The sequence below is a fragment of the Lampetra fluviatilis genome, unplaced genomic scaffold (genome assembly GCF_964198595.1).
Source record: "Lampetra fluviatilis unplaced genomic scaffold, kcLamFluv1.1 SCAFFOLD_369, whole genome shotgun sequence".
In the NCBI taxonomy this organism is placed as follows: Eukaryota; Metazoa; Chordata; class Hyperoartia; order Petromyzontiformes; family Petromyzontidae; genus Lampetra; species Lampetra fluviatilis.
The window spans coordinates 21185-36497 of NW_027621770.1; the positions used below are offsets into that span (position 1 = coordinate 21185).

General features: G+C 59.2%; 1 pseudogene across 1 annotated transcript in view; it reads left to right on the forward strand.

Annotated features, from left to right (window-relative positions):
• Window positions 1–2798: 2798 nt before the first annotated feature.
• LOC144955679 (uncharacterized) overlaps window positions 2799–15313 on the forward strand; it is a 28616-nt pseudogene continuing 16101 nt past the window's right edge. Inside the window, exons 1-3 of the transcript XR_013641773.1 lie at window positions 2799–3773; window positions 8778–9112; window positions 11487–13504. The product of XR_013641773.1 is annotated as an uncharacterized LOC144955679 (transcript). The remainder of the gene's footprint in view (window positions 3774–8777; window positions 9113–11486; window positions 13505–15313) is intronic.

Below are 15313 nucleotides of genomic sequence, written 5' to 3' on the forward strand. Positions count from 1 at the left end.
GTCTCTATGTGTCTCTATGGGTCTCTGTGTGTCTCTATGGGTCTCTATGGGTCTCTATGGGTCTCTATGGGTCTCTATGGGTCTCTGTGTGTCTCTATGGGTCTATGTGTGTCTCTATGGGTCTCTATGAGTCTCTATGGGTCTCTGTGTGTCTCTATGAGTCTCTATGGGTCTCTATGGGTCTATATGGGTCTCTATGGGTCTCTGTGTGTCTCTATGGGTCTCTGTGTGTCTCTATGGGTCTCTATGAGTCTCTATGGGTCTCTGTGTATCTCTATGGGTCTCTATGGGTCTCTATGGGTCTCTATGGGTCTCTGTGTGTCTCTATGGGTCTCTGTGTGTCTCTATGGGTCTCTATGAGTCTCTATGGGTCTCTGTGTGTCTCTATGAGTCTCTATGGGTCTCTATGGGTCTCTATGGGTCTCTGTGTGTCTCTATGGGTCTCTGTGTGTCTCTATGGGTCTCTATGAGTCTCTATGGGTCTCTGTGTATCTCTATGGGTCTCTATGGGTCTCTATGGGTCTCTATGGGTCTCTATGGGTCTCTGTGTGTCTCTATGGGTCTCTGTGTGTCTCTATGGGTCTCTATGAGTCTCTATGGGTCTCTGTGTGTCTCTATGAGTCTCTATGGGTCTCTGTGTGTCTCTATGGGTCTCTATGAGTCTCTATGGGTCTCTGTGTGTCTCTATGAGTCTCTATGGGTCTCTATGGGTCTCTATGGGTCTCTGTGTGTCTCTGTGGGTCTCTATGGGTCTCTATGTGTCTCTATGAGTCTCTATGAGTCTCTATGGGTCTCTATGGGTCTCTATGTGTCTCTATGAGTCTCTATGAGTCTCTATGGGTCTCTATGGGTCTCTATGGGTCTCTATGAGTCTCTATGGGTCTCTGTGTGTCTCTATGAGTCTCTATGGGTCTCTATGAGTCTCTATGGGTCTCTGTGTGTCTCTATGGGTCTCTGTGTGTCTCTATGGGTCTCTATGAGTCTCTATGGGTCTCTGTGTGTCTCTATGAGTCTCTATGGGTCTCTGTGTGTCTCTATGGGTCTCTATGAGTCTCTATGGGTCTCTGTGTGTCTCTATGAGTCTCTATGGGTCTCTATGGGTCTCTATGGGTCTCTGTGTGTCTCTGTGGGTCTCTATGGGTCTCTATGTGTCTCTATGAGTCTCTATGAGTCTCTATGGGTCTCTATGGGTCTCTATGTGTCTCTATGAGTCTCTATGAGTCTCTATGGGTCTCTATGGGTCTCTATGGGTCTCTATGAGTCTCTATGGGTCTCTGTGTGTCTCTGTGGGTCTCTATGGGTCTCTATGTGTCTCTATGGGTCTCTATGAGTCTCTATGGGTCTCTATGGGTCTCTGTGTGTCTCTATGAGTCTCTATGGGTCTCTATGGGTCTCTATGGGTCTCTGTGTGTCTCTATGGGTCTCTATGAGTCTCTATGGGTCTCTATGAGTCTCTGTGTGTCTCTATGAGTCTCTATGAGTCTCTATGAGTCTCTGTGTGTCTCTGTGTGTCTCTATGGGTCTCTATGAGTCTCTATGGGTCTCTGTGTGTCTCTATGGGTCTCTATGAGTCTCTATGGGTCTCTGTGGGTCTCTATGGGTCTCTGTGTGTCTCTATGGGTCTCTATGAGTCTCTATGGGTCTCTATGGGTCTCTGTGTGTCTCTATGAGTCTCTATGAGTCTCTATGGGTCTCTGTGTGTCTCTATGGGTCTCTATGGGTCTCTATGAGTCTCTGTGTGTCTCTATGAGTCTCTATGGGTCTCTATGGGTCTCTATGGGTCTCTGTGGGTCTCTATGGGTCTCTATGGGTCTCTGTGTGTCTCTGTGTGTCTCTATGAGTCTCTATGGGTCTCTATGGGTCTCTGTGTGTCTCTGTGTGTCTCTATGGGTCTCTATGAGTCTCTATGGGTCTCTATGAGTCTCTATGGGTCTCTATGAGTCTCTATGGGTCTCTGTGTGTGTGTCTATGGTGGTGGTCGCGGTGCATGTCTCTTCCTCCATGCACCGCGACGCCGCGGCCATTTTTAAAAGGCCGCGGGGGGCGAGTTGAAGTGGTGCATTCTCACTCGGCGCGCACTTCTCACGAAACGCAGACTGCGACCTGCGTCTCTGTGTCTCTCTGTGTGTGTCTCTGTGTCTCTGTGTGTGTCTCTGTGTCTCTCTCTGTGTGTGTGTCTCTGTGTGTGTCTCTGTGTGTGTCTGTGTGTGTGTCTCTGTGTCTCTCTGTGTGTGTGTGTCTCTGTGTGTGTCTCTGTGTCTCTGTGTGTGTCTCTGTGTCTCTCTGTGTGTGTGTGTCTCTGTGTGTGTCTCTGTGTGTGTCTGTGTGTGTGTCTCTGTGTCTCTCTCTGTGTGTGTGTCTCTGTGTGTGTCTCTGTGTCTCTGTGTGTGTCTCTGTGTCTCTGTGTGTGTGTCTCTGTGTGTGTCTCTGTGTCTCTGTGTGTGTCTCTGTGTGTGTGTCTCTCTGTGTGTGTCTGTGTGTGTGTGTCTCTGTGTGTGTCTCTCTGTGTGTGTCTCTGTGTCTCTCTCTGTGTGTGTGTCTCTGTGTGTGTCTCTGTGTGTGTCTGTGTGTGTGTGTCTCTGTGTCTCTGTGTGTGTCTCTGTGTGTGTCTCTGTGTGTGTCTCTGTGTGTGTCTGTGTGTGTCTCTGTGTGTGTGTCTGTGTGTGTGTCTGTGTGTGTGTCTCTGTGTGTGTGTGTGTCTGTGTGTGTCTCTGTGTGTCTGTGTGTGTCTCTGTGTGTGTCTCTGTGTGAGTCTCTGTGTCTCTGTGTCTCTGTCTCTCTGTGTCTCTGTCTCTCTGTGTGTGTGTGTCTCTGTGTGTGTCTCTCTGTGTGTGTCTCTGTGTCTCTGTGTGTGTCTCTGTGTGTGTCTCTGTGTGTGTGTCTCTCTGTGTGTGTCTCTGTGTGTGTGTGTGTCTCTCTGTGTGTGTCTCTCTCTCTGTGTGTGTGTGTCTCTGTGTCTCTGTGTGTGTCTCTGTGTGTGTCTCTCTGTGTGTGTCTCTCTGTGTGTGTCTCTGTGTGTGTGTGTGTCTCTCTCTCTGTGTGTGTATCTCTCTGTGTGTCTCTGTGTGTGTCTCTCTGTGTGTGTCTCTGTGTGTGTGTCTCTTTCTCTGTGTGTCTCTCTCTGTGTGTCTGTGTGTGTGTGTCTCTGTGTGTGTCTCTCTCTCTCTCTCTCTGTGTCTCTGTGTGTGTGTGTGTGTCTGTGTGTGTCTCTGTGTCTCTGTGTGTGTCTCTCTGTGTGTGTCTCTGTGTCTCTGTGTGTGTCTCTGTGTGTGTCTCTCTGTGTGTGTCTCTGTGTGTGTGTCTCTTTCTCTGTGTGTCTCTCTCTGTGTGTCTGTGTGTGTGTGTCTCTGTGTGTGTCTCTCTCTCTCTCTCTCTGTGTCTCTGTGTGTGTGTGTGTGTCTGTGTGTGTCTCTGTGTCTCTGTGTGTGTCTCTCTGTGTGTGTCTCTGTGTCTCTGTGTGTGTCTCTGTGTGTGTCTCTCTGTGTGTGTCTCTGTGTGTGTGTCTCTTTCTCTGTGTGTCTCTCTCTGTGTGTCTGTGTGTGTGTGTCTCTGTGTGTGTCTCTCTCTCTCTCTCTCTGTGTCTCTGTGTGTGTGTGTGTGTCTGTGTGTGTCTCTGTGTCTCTGTGTGTGTCTCTCTGTGTGTGTCTCTGTGTCTCTGTGTGTGACTCTGTGTCTGTCTCTGTGTCTGTCTCTGTGACTCTGTGTGTGTCTCTCTCTCTGTGTCTCTGTGTGTGTCTGTCTCTTTCCAATCGACTCGGATCCTCAGTATTGAAGTAAGTTGATGATGGTTGTTGTGTTGATGGTTGTTGTGATGGTTGTTGTGATGGTTGTGGTGATGGTGGTGATGATGGTGATGGTTGTGGTGATGGTGGTGATGGTTGTGATGGTGGTGGTGATGGTGGTGATGGTTGTGGTGATGATGGTGATGATGGGGATGCTGGTGATGGTGGTGGTGATGGTTGTGATGGTGGTGATGGTGGTGGTGATGATGGTGATGATGGGGATGCTGGTGATGGTGGTGATGATGGTGATGATGGTGGTGATGATGGTGGTGGTGATGATGATTGTGATGATGATTGTGATGATTGTGATGGTGGTGGTGGTGATGGTTGTTGTGATGGTGGTGATGGTGGTGATGATGGTGATGGTTGTGATGGTGGTGGTGATGATGGTGATGATGGGGATGATGGTGATGGTTGTGATGGTGGTGGTGATGATGGTGGTGATGATGGTGATGATGGGGATGCTGGTGATGGTGGTGATGGTGGTGATGATGGTGGTGGTGATGATGGTGATGCTGGTGTTGGTGGTGATGGTTGTGATGGCTACCTGGGGGATCTTTGCTACTATCAGCACTTGCCCCTACAGCCCTGCTAGAGGCTACCTGGGGGGTCTTTGTCTTTGTGCTACTATCAGCACTTGCCCCTACAGCCTGCTAGAGGCTACCTGGGGGATCTTTGCCTGTGTGTGTGTGAATGTGTAACAGCACTTGCCCCTACAGCCCTGCTAGAGGCTACCTGGGGGATCTTTGCTACTATCAGCACTTGCCCCTACAGCCCTGCTAGAGGCTACCTGGGGGATCTTTGTCTTTGTGCTACTAACAGCACTTGCCCCTGCAGCCCTGCTAGAGGCTACCTGGGGGATCTTTGTCTTTGTGCTACTAACAGCACTTGCCCCTACAGCCTGCTAGAGGCTACCTGGGGGATCTTTGCTACTATCAGCACTTGCCCCTACAGCCCTGCTAGAGGCTACCTGGGGGATATTTGTCTTTGTGCTACTAACAGCACTTGCCCCTTCAGCTCTGCTAGAGGCTACCTGGGGGATCTTTGTCTTTGCCGCGGTGGTGTTGATAGGTGTCGATTTAATATGAATCGATTCCCACGTTGAGGTCAATGGGAAATGTGAAATCGTTATGAGTTATGGGGAAGTAATTCGATTCCAGATGTTCGATTCTTGCGTTGACGTCCGAAAGGATGGATCGATTCCCGCAGAATCTTTTGCCGGATTTTATTTCCATATGGAATCGATTCTTTTTGGTTGGTGGGTGGATGGGTGAGTGGGTGGGTGGGTGGGTGAGTGGGTGAGTGGGTGGGTGGGTGGGTGAGTGGGTGGGTGGGTGGATGGGTGAGTGGGTGGGTGGGTGAGTGAGTGGGTGGGTGGATGGGTGAGTGGGTGAGTGAGTGGGTGGGTGAGTGAGTGAGTGGGTGGGTGAGTGGGTGGGTGGGTGGGTGAGTGAGTGGATGGGTGGGTGGGTGAGTGAGTGGGTGGGTGGGTGAGTGAGTGAGTGGGTGGGTGAGTGAGTGAGTGAGTGGGTGGGTGGGTGAGTGGGTGGGTGGGTGAGTGAGTGGATGGGTGGGTGGGTGAGTGAGTGGGTGGGTGGATGGGTGAGTGGGTGAGTGAGTGGGTGGGTGAGTGAGTGAGTGGGTGGGTGAGTGGGTGGGTGGGTGGGTGAGTGAGTGGATGGGTGGGTGGGTGAGTGAGTGGGTGGGTGGGTGAGTGAGTGAGTGAGTGGGTGGGTGAGTGAGTGAGTGAGTGGGTGGGTGGGTGAGTGGGTGGGTGGGTGAGTGAGTGGATGGGTGGGTGGGTGAGTGGGTGGGTGGGTGGGTGAGTGAGTGAGTGGGTGGGTGGGTGGGTGAGTGAGTGGGTGGGTGGGTGGGTGAGTGAGTGGGTGGGTAGGTGGGTGAGTGAGTGAGTGGGTGGGTGGGTGAGTGGGTGGGTGGGTGAGTGAGTGGGTGGGTGGGTGGGTGGGTGAGTGAGTGAGTGAGTGGGTGGGTGGGTGGGTGGGTGGGTGAGTGAGTGAGTGGGTGGGTGGGTGGGTGAGTGGGTGGGTTGGTGGGTGAGTGGGGGGGTGGGTGGGTAAGTGGGTGGGTGAGTGAGTGGGTGGGTGGGTGGGTGGGTGGGTGGGTGAGTGAGTGAGTGAGTGGGTGGGTGGGTGGGTGAGTGAGTGGGTGGGTGGGTGAGTGAGTGAGTGGGTGGGTGGGTGAGTGAGTGAGTGAGTGGGTGGGTGGGTGGGTGAGTGAGTGGGTGGGTGGGTGAGTGAGTGGGTGGGTCGGTGGGTGAGTGAGTGAGTGGGTGGATGAGTGAGTGAGTGAGTGGGTGGGTGGGTGAGTGGGTGGGTGGGTGGGTGAGTGGGTGGGTGGATGGGTGAGTGGGTGAGTGGGTGGGTGGGTGGGTGGGTGAGTGGGTGGGTGGGTGGGTGGGTGGGTGGGTGGGTGAGTGAGTGAGTGAGTGGGTGGGTGAGTGGGTGGGTGGGTGAGTGAGTGGATGGGTGGGTGGGTGAGTGGGTGGGTGGGTGGGTGGGTGAGTGAGTGGGTGGGTGGGTGGGTGGGTGGGTGGGTGGGTGAGTGAGTGGGTGGGTAGGTGGGTGAGTGAGTGGTTGAGTGAATGGGTGAGTGAGTGAATGAGTGGGTGAGTGAGTGAGTGGGTGGGTGGGTGAGTGGGTGGGTGAGTGGGTGGGTGGGTGGGTGGGTGGGTGAGTGGGTGGGTGGGTGGGTGAGTGGGTGGGTGGGTGGGTGAGTGGGTGGGTGGGTCGGTGAGTGGGTGGGTGATTGGGTGGGTGGGTGAGTGGGTGGGTGGGTGGTTGAGTGAGTGAGTGGGTGAATGGGTGAGTGGTTGAGTGAGTGGCTCTGTAGTTGAGTGAATGAGTGGGTGAGTGGGTGAGTGAGTGGTTGAGTGAGTGGCTGTGTGGTTGAGTGAATGGGTGAGTGAGTGGGTGAGTGAGTGGGTGCGTGAGTGGTTGAGTGAGTGGGTGAGTGAGTGGTTGAGTGAGTGGGTGAGTGAGTGGTTGAGTGAGTGGTTTTGTGGTTGAGTGAATGGGTGAGTGAGTGGGTGAGTGAGTGGGTGAGTGAATGAGCTCGCTCGCTCGCCCACTCGGTGGACCTTCACCCACTCACCCACAAACCCACCCACTCATCCACCCACTCACCCACTCAGACACCCACTCACCCACTCACCCACCCACTCACTCACTCAGACACCCACTCACCCACCCACTCACCCACCCACTCACTCACCCACCCACCCACTCACCCACTATCCCACCCACTCACTCACACACTCACTCACTCACCCACCCACCCACCTACTCACCCACCCACCCACCCACTCACCCACTCAGACACCCACTCACCCACTCACCCACCCACTCACTCACTCAGACACCCACTCACCCATCCACCCACTCACCCACCCACTCACTCACTCACTCACCCACCCACCCACTCACTCACCCACTCAGACACCCACTCACCCACTCACCCACCCACTCACTCACTCACCCACTCAGACACCCACTCACCCACCCACCTACTAACCCACCCACCCACTCACTCACCCACTCAGACACCCACTTACCCACTCACCCACTCACCCACCCACTCACTCACTCAGATACCCACTCACCCACCCACCCACTCACCCACCCACTCACTCACTCACCTACTCACCCACCCACCCACTCACTCACCCACTCAGACACCCACTCACCCACTCACCCACCCACCCACTCACCCACCCACTCACCTACCCACCCACCCACTCATCCACCCACTCACCCACTCAGACACCCACTCACCCACTCACCCACCCACTCACTCACTCAGACACCCACTCACCCACCCACCCACTCACCCACCCACTCACTCACCCACCCACCCACTCACCCACTCACCCACCCACCCACTCACTCACACACTCACTCACTCACCCACCCACCCACCTACTCACCCACCCACCCACCCACCCACTCACCCACTCAGACACCCACTCACCCACTCACCCACCCACTCACTCACCCACCCACTCACTCACTCACCCACCCACCCACTCACTCACCCACTCAGACACCCACTCACCCACTCACGCACCCACTCACTCACCCACTCACTCACCCACTCAGACACCCACTCACCCACCCACCTACTCACCCACCCACTCACTCACCCACTCAGACACCCACTTACCCACTCACCCACTCACCCACCCACTCACTCACTCAGACACCCACTCACCCACCCACCCACTCACCCACCCACTCACTCACTCACCTACTCACCCACCCACCCACTCACTCACCCACTCAGACACCCACTCACCCACTCACCCACCCACCCACTCACCCACCCACTCACTCACTCACTCACCCACCCACCCACCCACCCACCCACCCACTCACTCACCCACTCAGACACCCACTCACCCACTCACCCACCCACTCACTCACCCACTCACCCACTCACTCACCCACTCACTCACCCACTCACTCACCCACTCACTCACTCACCCACCCACCCACCCACCCACTCACTCACCCACCCACCCACTCACTCACCCACTCAGACACCCACTCACCCACTCACCCACCCACTCACTCACCCACTCACCCACTCACTCACCCACTCACTCACCCACTCACTCACCCACCCACCCACCCACTCACTCACCCACTCAGACACCCACCCACCCACCCACTCACTCACTCACCCACTCACCCACCCACTCACTCACCCACTCACTCACCCACTGACTCACCCACTCACTCACCCACCCACCCACTCACTCACCCACCCACCCACCTACTCACCCACCCACAGTGTTGATGTCACCTCTGAGTGAGCGAATGAGTGGGTGAGTGGGTGGGTGGGTGGGTGGGTGAGTGGGTGGGTGAGTGGGTGGGTGAGTGGGTGGGTGGGCGGATGACTGAGCGGGTGGGTCGGTGAGTGAGTGAGTGGGTGAGTGGGCGGATGACACCTCTGCCCCACTCCCTGCCCCACCCACAGTGGTGACGTCACCCCCTCCCACCCCCCCACAGTGTTGATGACGTCACCTCCCCCCCACCACCACCACCCTCCACGCTGCCCCCTCCTGGTGGCTGCCGCCATTTTTTCGGCCTTCCTGGCGGCCATTGCACTCGCCCTGCTCCTCGTGCGCTGGGAGCGTTCTCGCTTCGACGACGTCGACCGCTTCCTCGCCCGTGGGCTGCCCCCCTCGCTGCGGCGGCAGTGGCAGCAGCAAGGGCAGCAGCAAGGGCAGCTGGGGCAGCAGCAGCAGGAGCAGAGGAGGGAGATTCACTACTTTTATCGCCGGTGGCTTGAGCGGCGTGCGAGTCGGAGGGGTGAGATTTGAAAGACGCGGGAGAGTTGGAGCTGTTCGGTGTAGAGAGCAGCCAGCCTGTCACTCACTCACTCACTCAGTCAGTCAGTCAGTCACTCAGTCACTCACTCAGTCACTCAGTCAGTCACTCAGTCAGTCACTCAGTCAGTTACTCACTCACACACTCAGTCAGTCACTCAGTCAGTCACTCACTCAGTCAGTCACTCAGTCAGTTACTCAGTCAGTTACTCACTCACTCAGTCACTCACCCTGTCACTCACTCAGTCAGTCAGTCACTCACCCACTCACTCACTCACCCACTCACCCACTCACCCACCCACCCACCCAACCTCTCACCCACCCACCCACCCACTCACCCACCCACTCACCCACTCACCCACCCACCCACTCACCCACCCAACCTCTCACCCACCCACCCACCGACTCACCCACCCACTCACCCACCCACCCACCCTCTCACCCACGCACTCACCCACTCACCCACCCACCCACTCACTCACCCACCCACTCACCCACCCACTCACCCACCCACCCTCTCACCCTCTCACCCACCCACTCACCCACCCACTCACCCACCCACCCTTTCACCCACCCACTCACCCACTCACCCACCCACCCACCCACCGACTCACCCACCCACTCACCCACCCACCCACCCTCTCACCCACGCACTCACCCACTCACCCACCCACCCACCCTCTCACCGACCCACCCACCCACTCACCCACCCTCTCACCCACCCACCCTCCCACCCTCTCACCCACCCACTCATCCACCCACTCACCTACTCACCCACCCACCGACTCACCCACCCACTCACCCACCCACCCACCCTCTCACCCACCCACTCACCCACCCACCCACCCTCTCACCCACCCACTCACCCATTCACCCACCCACCCACCCACTCACCCACCCACCCACTCACCCACCCACTCACCCACCCACCCTCTCACCCTCTCACCCACCCACTCACCCACCCACTCACCCACTCACCCACCCACCCTTTCACCCACCCACTCACCCACTCACCCACCCACCCTCTCACCCACCCACCCACCCACCGACTCACCCACCCACTCACCCACCCACCCACCCTCTCACCCACCCACCCACTCACCCACTCACCCACCCACCCACCCACTCTCTCACCCACCCACCCACCCACCCACCCACCGACTCACCCACCCACTCACCCACCCACCCACTCACCCACCCACTCACCCACTCACCCACCCACCCACTCACCCACCCACCCACTCACCCACCCACTCACCCACCCACCCTCTCACCCACCCTCTCACCGACCCACCCACCCACTCACCCACCCTCTCACCCACCCACCCTCCCACCCTCTCACCCACCCACTCATCCACCCACTCACCCACTCACCCACCCATTCACCCACTCACCCACCGACTCACCCACCCACGCACCCACCCACCCTCTCACCCACCCACTCACCCATTCACCCACCCACCCACCCACTCACCCACCCACCCACTCATCCACCCTCTCACCCACCCACTCACCCACCCACCCTCCCACTCACCCACCCACTCACCCACCGACCCTCTCACCCACCCACCCACCCACCCTCCCACTCACCCACCCACTCACCCACTCACCCACTCACCCACCCAACCTCTCACCAACCCACCCACTCACTCACTCACCCACTCACTCAACCACCCACCCACCCACCCACTCACCCACTCACCCACTCACCCTCTCACTCACCCACCCACCCACTCACCCACTCACCCACTCACCCATTCACCCACCCACCCACCCACTCACCCACCCACCCACTCACCCACCCACCCTCTCACCCTCTCACCCACCCACTCACCCACCCACCCACCCTCCCACTCACCCACCCACTCACTCACCCACCCACCCTCCCACTCACCCACCCACTCACCCACTCACCCACCCACCCACCCACCCTCTCACCCACCCACCCACCCACCCTCTCACCCACCCACTCACTCACTCACCCACTCACTCAACCACCCACCCACCCACCCACTCACCCACTCACCCACCCTCTCACCCACCCACTCACCCACCCACCCTCCCACTCACCCACCCACTCACCCACTCACCCACCCACCCACCCACCCTCTCACCCACCCACCCACCCTCTCACCCACCCACTCACTCACTCACTCACCCACTCACTCAACCACCCACCCACCCACCCACTCACCCACTCACCCACCCTCTCACCCACCCACCCACCCACCCTCTCACCCACCCACTCACTCACTCACTCACCCACTCACTCAACCACCCACCCACCCACCCACTCACCCACTCACCCACCCTCTCACCCACCCACTCACCCACCCTCCCTCCCCGTGTTCGCTCAGGCAACGGAGACCCCGGAGACCCCGAAGACGCCGAAGACGCCGAAGACGCCGAAGACGCCGAAGACGCCGAAGACGCCGAAGACGCCGGCCATTTGCCGGCAATCGACGGTGGGGAGGGGGTTGAGGGGGAGGGGGGGGAGGGGGGAGGGGGGGGGGGAGGGGGAGGGGGGGGGGAGGGGGTGGGGGCTGATGGGAGAACTTTGACGGCAGCGGAGCGGAATCCGCGGCGGGGGCAGCAACATCATCATCAGCAGCAGCAGCAGCAACAGCATCATCAGCAACATCATCAGCCGCAGCAGCATCATCATCAGCAGCAGCAGCAACATCAGCATCAGCATCAACAAGATCAGCAGCATCATCATCGTGGTCTGGATAGTAACGACGCTGGAGCCGCGAACTCCGCTAGCGACCCCTCTCCTCCTTCTCCACCACCTCCACCTCCACCTCCTCCTCTGCGCGGCGTGGGCCGCGTGGCCGACCGCTTCCTGGTGGAGCCGCGTGCCGCGTGCCTCCCCCCCGGCAACTCCCCGCCGCCGTTCCTGCTCATCCTGGTGCTGTCCCGGCGCTCCGAGGCGGAGGCCAGGACGGCTGTCCGGGAGACGTGGGGGCGAAGGGAGGCTCCGACACCTCGGCCTCAACGCCACGACGATAGCGACGATAACGGCGATAACGACGACGATAGCGACCGCCACAACCACCACGGCTCCCGGCACAGGCCACCGCCACAACCGTTATCGTCGCACTCCCCCTACCAACAACAGCCGCCGCCTCTCACCGTGAGCGTCGTCTTCTTACTGGGCTCGGCAAAGGCCGACGGCACCGACACTGACACCACCGCGGAGGATGAGGCCCTTATGGCGGAGTCGAGCCTGCACGACGACTTGCTGGTGGGCGCCTACGTGGACTCGTACGCCAACCTGACGCTCAAGACGGTGAGCGGTCTCCGCTGGGCGGCTGCGCACTGCCCCCTGGCCGCCTACGTCATGAAGACCGACTCGGACGTGCTGGTCAACGTGCCGCTGCTGATGCAGGTGCTGCGGGCGCTGTCGCCGCCGCAGACGTGGTCGAGGTCGTGGTGGGCGCCGTCGTGGATGTCGACGTCGTGGTGGTCGACGTGGTGGTCGTCGTCGTCGTGGTGGTGGCCACGGCGGGTCCTCTCGGTGGCGTCGGTCGGTGGTGGTGGTGGTGGTGGTGGAGATGGTGGTGGTGGTGGCGGTGGTCATGGTGGTGATGGTGGTGGTGGTGGTGGTGGAGGTGGTGGTGGAGGTGGAGGTGTTGGAGGTGGCGGAGGTGGTGGTGGTGGTGGAGATGGTCGTGGTGGTGGAGATGGTGGTCGTGGTGGAGGCGGCGGAGATGGTGGTCGAGATGGTGGTCGTGGTGGAGGCGGCGGAGATGGTGGACGTGGTCGTGGTGGCGATGGTCACCCCCCCCCACCCCCCCCCCCGACCCCCACTTCGCCTCCTACCGCCGCCGCGTCTACACGGGCCTCCCCATGAGAGGCGGCCGCCCGAACCGCGAACCCTCTAGCCGCTTCTCCGTGTCTCCCTCCCTCTACCCGCCCGCTCGCTACCCCCCCCTACTGTTCGGGCTCGGGCTACCTGCTCTCCCGGGACGCCGCGGCCGCAGTGGCCTCGGCCTCCCGCCGGGTCCCACCGGTCAGGCCTGAGGACGCCTACGTGGGCCTCTGTGCCCGGGCCCTCGGCCTGCGGCCCCTCGAGCCGGCCTCCCTGCGGCTCTTCTCCGCGGGCCTTCCGTCGTCCGGCGGCGGCCTCTTCGGCGGCCCCCCGGGCTGCGCTTACTCCCGCGTCCTGACGGCCCACGGTCTGCGGCCCGCCGAGATGAGGGCCGCTTGGGCCGCGGCCGAGGCGGCCCAAGCGGCCCCCGGCCGGACATGGAGGTGCTTTGCCGGCGACGTGGCGGCCGCGCTGAGGCTCTGCCCGCCGCTCGCCGGCAACGCGGCGCTGGCCGTCGTGGCCGTGCTGGTGGCGGTGGCGGGGGGCGGCGGCGAGGAGACTGAGGTGGTGGCGGTGGTGGCGGTGGTGGCGGTGGTGGTGGCGGTGGTGTTGGCGGCATCTCGGTCGTTGTTGTCGTCGTCGTTGTTGTTGTTGCGGTGTTCTCGTCCGCACGGTGTCGGAGCCGGTGTCCGGGTTGGGCCGTTGGTGCCGCCGGGAAGTTGTTGGGAGAGGCTGGAGGTGGCGGTGGTGGAGGAGGTGACACACAGAGACACCCGCAGAGACACCCACAGAGACACACAGAGACCCACAGAGACACCCACAGAGACACCCACAGAGAGACCCACAGACACCCACAGAGACCCACAAAGACCCACAGAGACACACAGACACCCACAGAGACCCACAGAGACACCCACAGAGACCCACAGAGACCCACAGACAGACCCACAGAGACCCACAAAGACACACAGAGACACCCGCAGAGACACCCACAGAGACACCCACAGAGACACCCGCAGAGACACCCACAGAGACACCCACAGAGACACCCACAGAGACACCCACAGAGAGACCCACAGACACCCACAGAGACCCACAAAGACCCACAGAGACACACAGACACCCACAGAGACCCACAGAGACACCCACAGAGACCCACAGAGACCCACAGACAGACCCACAGAGACCCACAAAGACACACAGAGACACCCGCAGAGACACCCACAGAGACACCCACAGAGACACCCACAGAGACACCCGCAGAGACACCCACAGAGACACCCACAGAGACATCCACAGAGACACCCACAGAGACACCCACAGAGACCCACAGAGAGACCCACAGACAGACCCACAGAGACCCACAAAGACACCCACAGAGACCCACAAAGACACCCACAGAGACCCACAGAGAGACCCACAGAGACCCACACAGAGACCCACAAAGACACCCACAGAGACCCACAAAGACACCCACAGAGAGACCCACAGAGAGACCCACAGAGAGACCCACAGAGAGACCCACAGAGACACCCACAGAGACACCCACAGAGACCCACAGAGAGACCCACAGACAGACCCACAGAGACCCACAAAGACACCCACAGAGACCCACAAAGACACCCACAGAGACCCACAGAGAGACCCACAGAGAGACCCACAGAGACCCACACAGAGACCCACAAAGACACCCACAGAGACCCACAAAGACACCCACAGAGAGACCCACAGAGAGACCCACAGAGAGACCCACAGAGAGACCCACAGACACCCACAGAGACCCACAGAGACACCCACAGAGACACCCACAGAGACCCACAGAGACACCCACAGAGACCCACACAGAGACCCACAGAGACACCCACAGAGACACCCACAGAGACACCCACAGAGACCCACAGAGACCCACAGAGAGACCCACAGAGACACACAGAGACACACAGAGAGACCCACAGAGACACACACAGAGACACACACAGAGGCACACACAGAGGCACCCACAGAGACACCCACAGTATGGGACCCACAAGCCAAAAAGGTGCCATTAGTTCTGCAAAGAAGCAAATGTGTATAGAGATATTTCTAGATGTATATATGTGGACGTATAAGCTGGCACTGTAGGGGGTACAGGTGGTGCATCGGCCATTCATCTCAGTCAGTCAGTCGACCCGTGGCACCTGCAGGGTCTGTCCCGTGACCTCCTCATGCACCTAGCCTGGCACAGTAGCAGCAGGCAACCCATGGCACCTGCTGGGTCAGTCCCGTGAACTCCAGCACCACCACCAGCACCACCACCACCACCATCACCACCACCATCACCACCAGCACCACCACCACCACCAGCACCACCATCACCACCACCACCAGCACCAC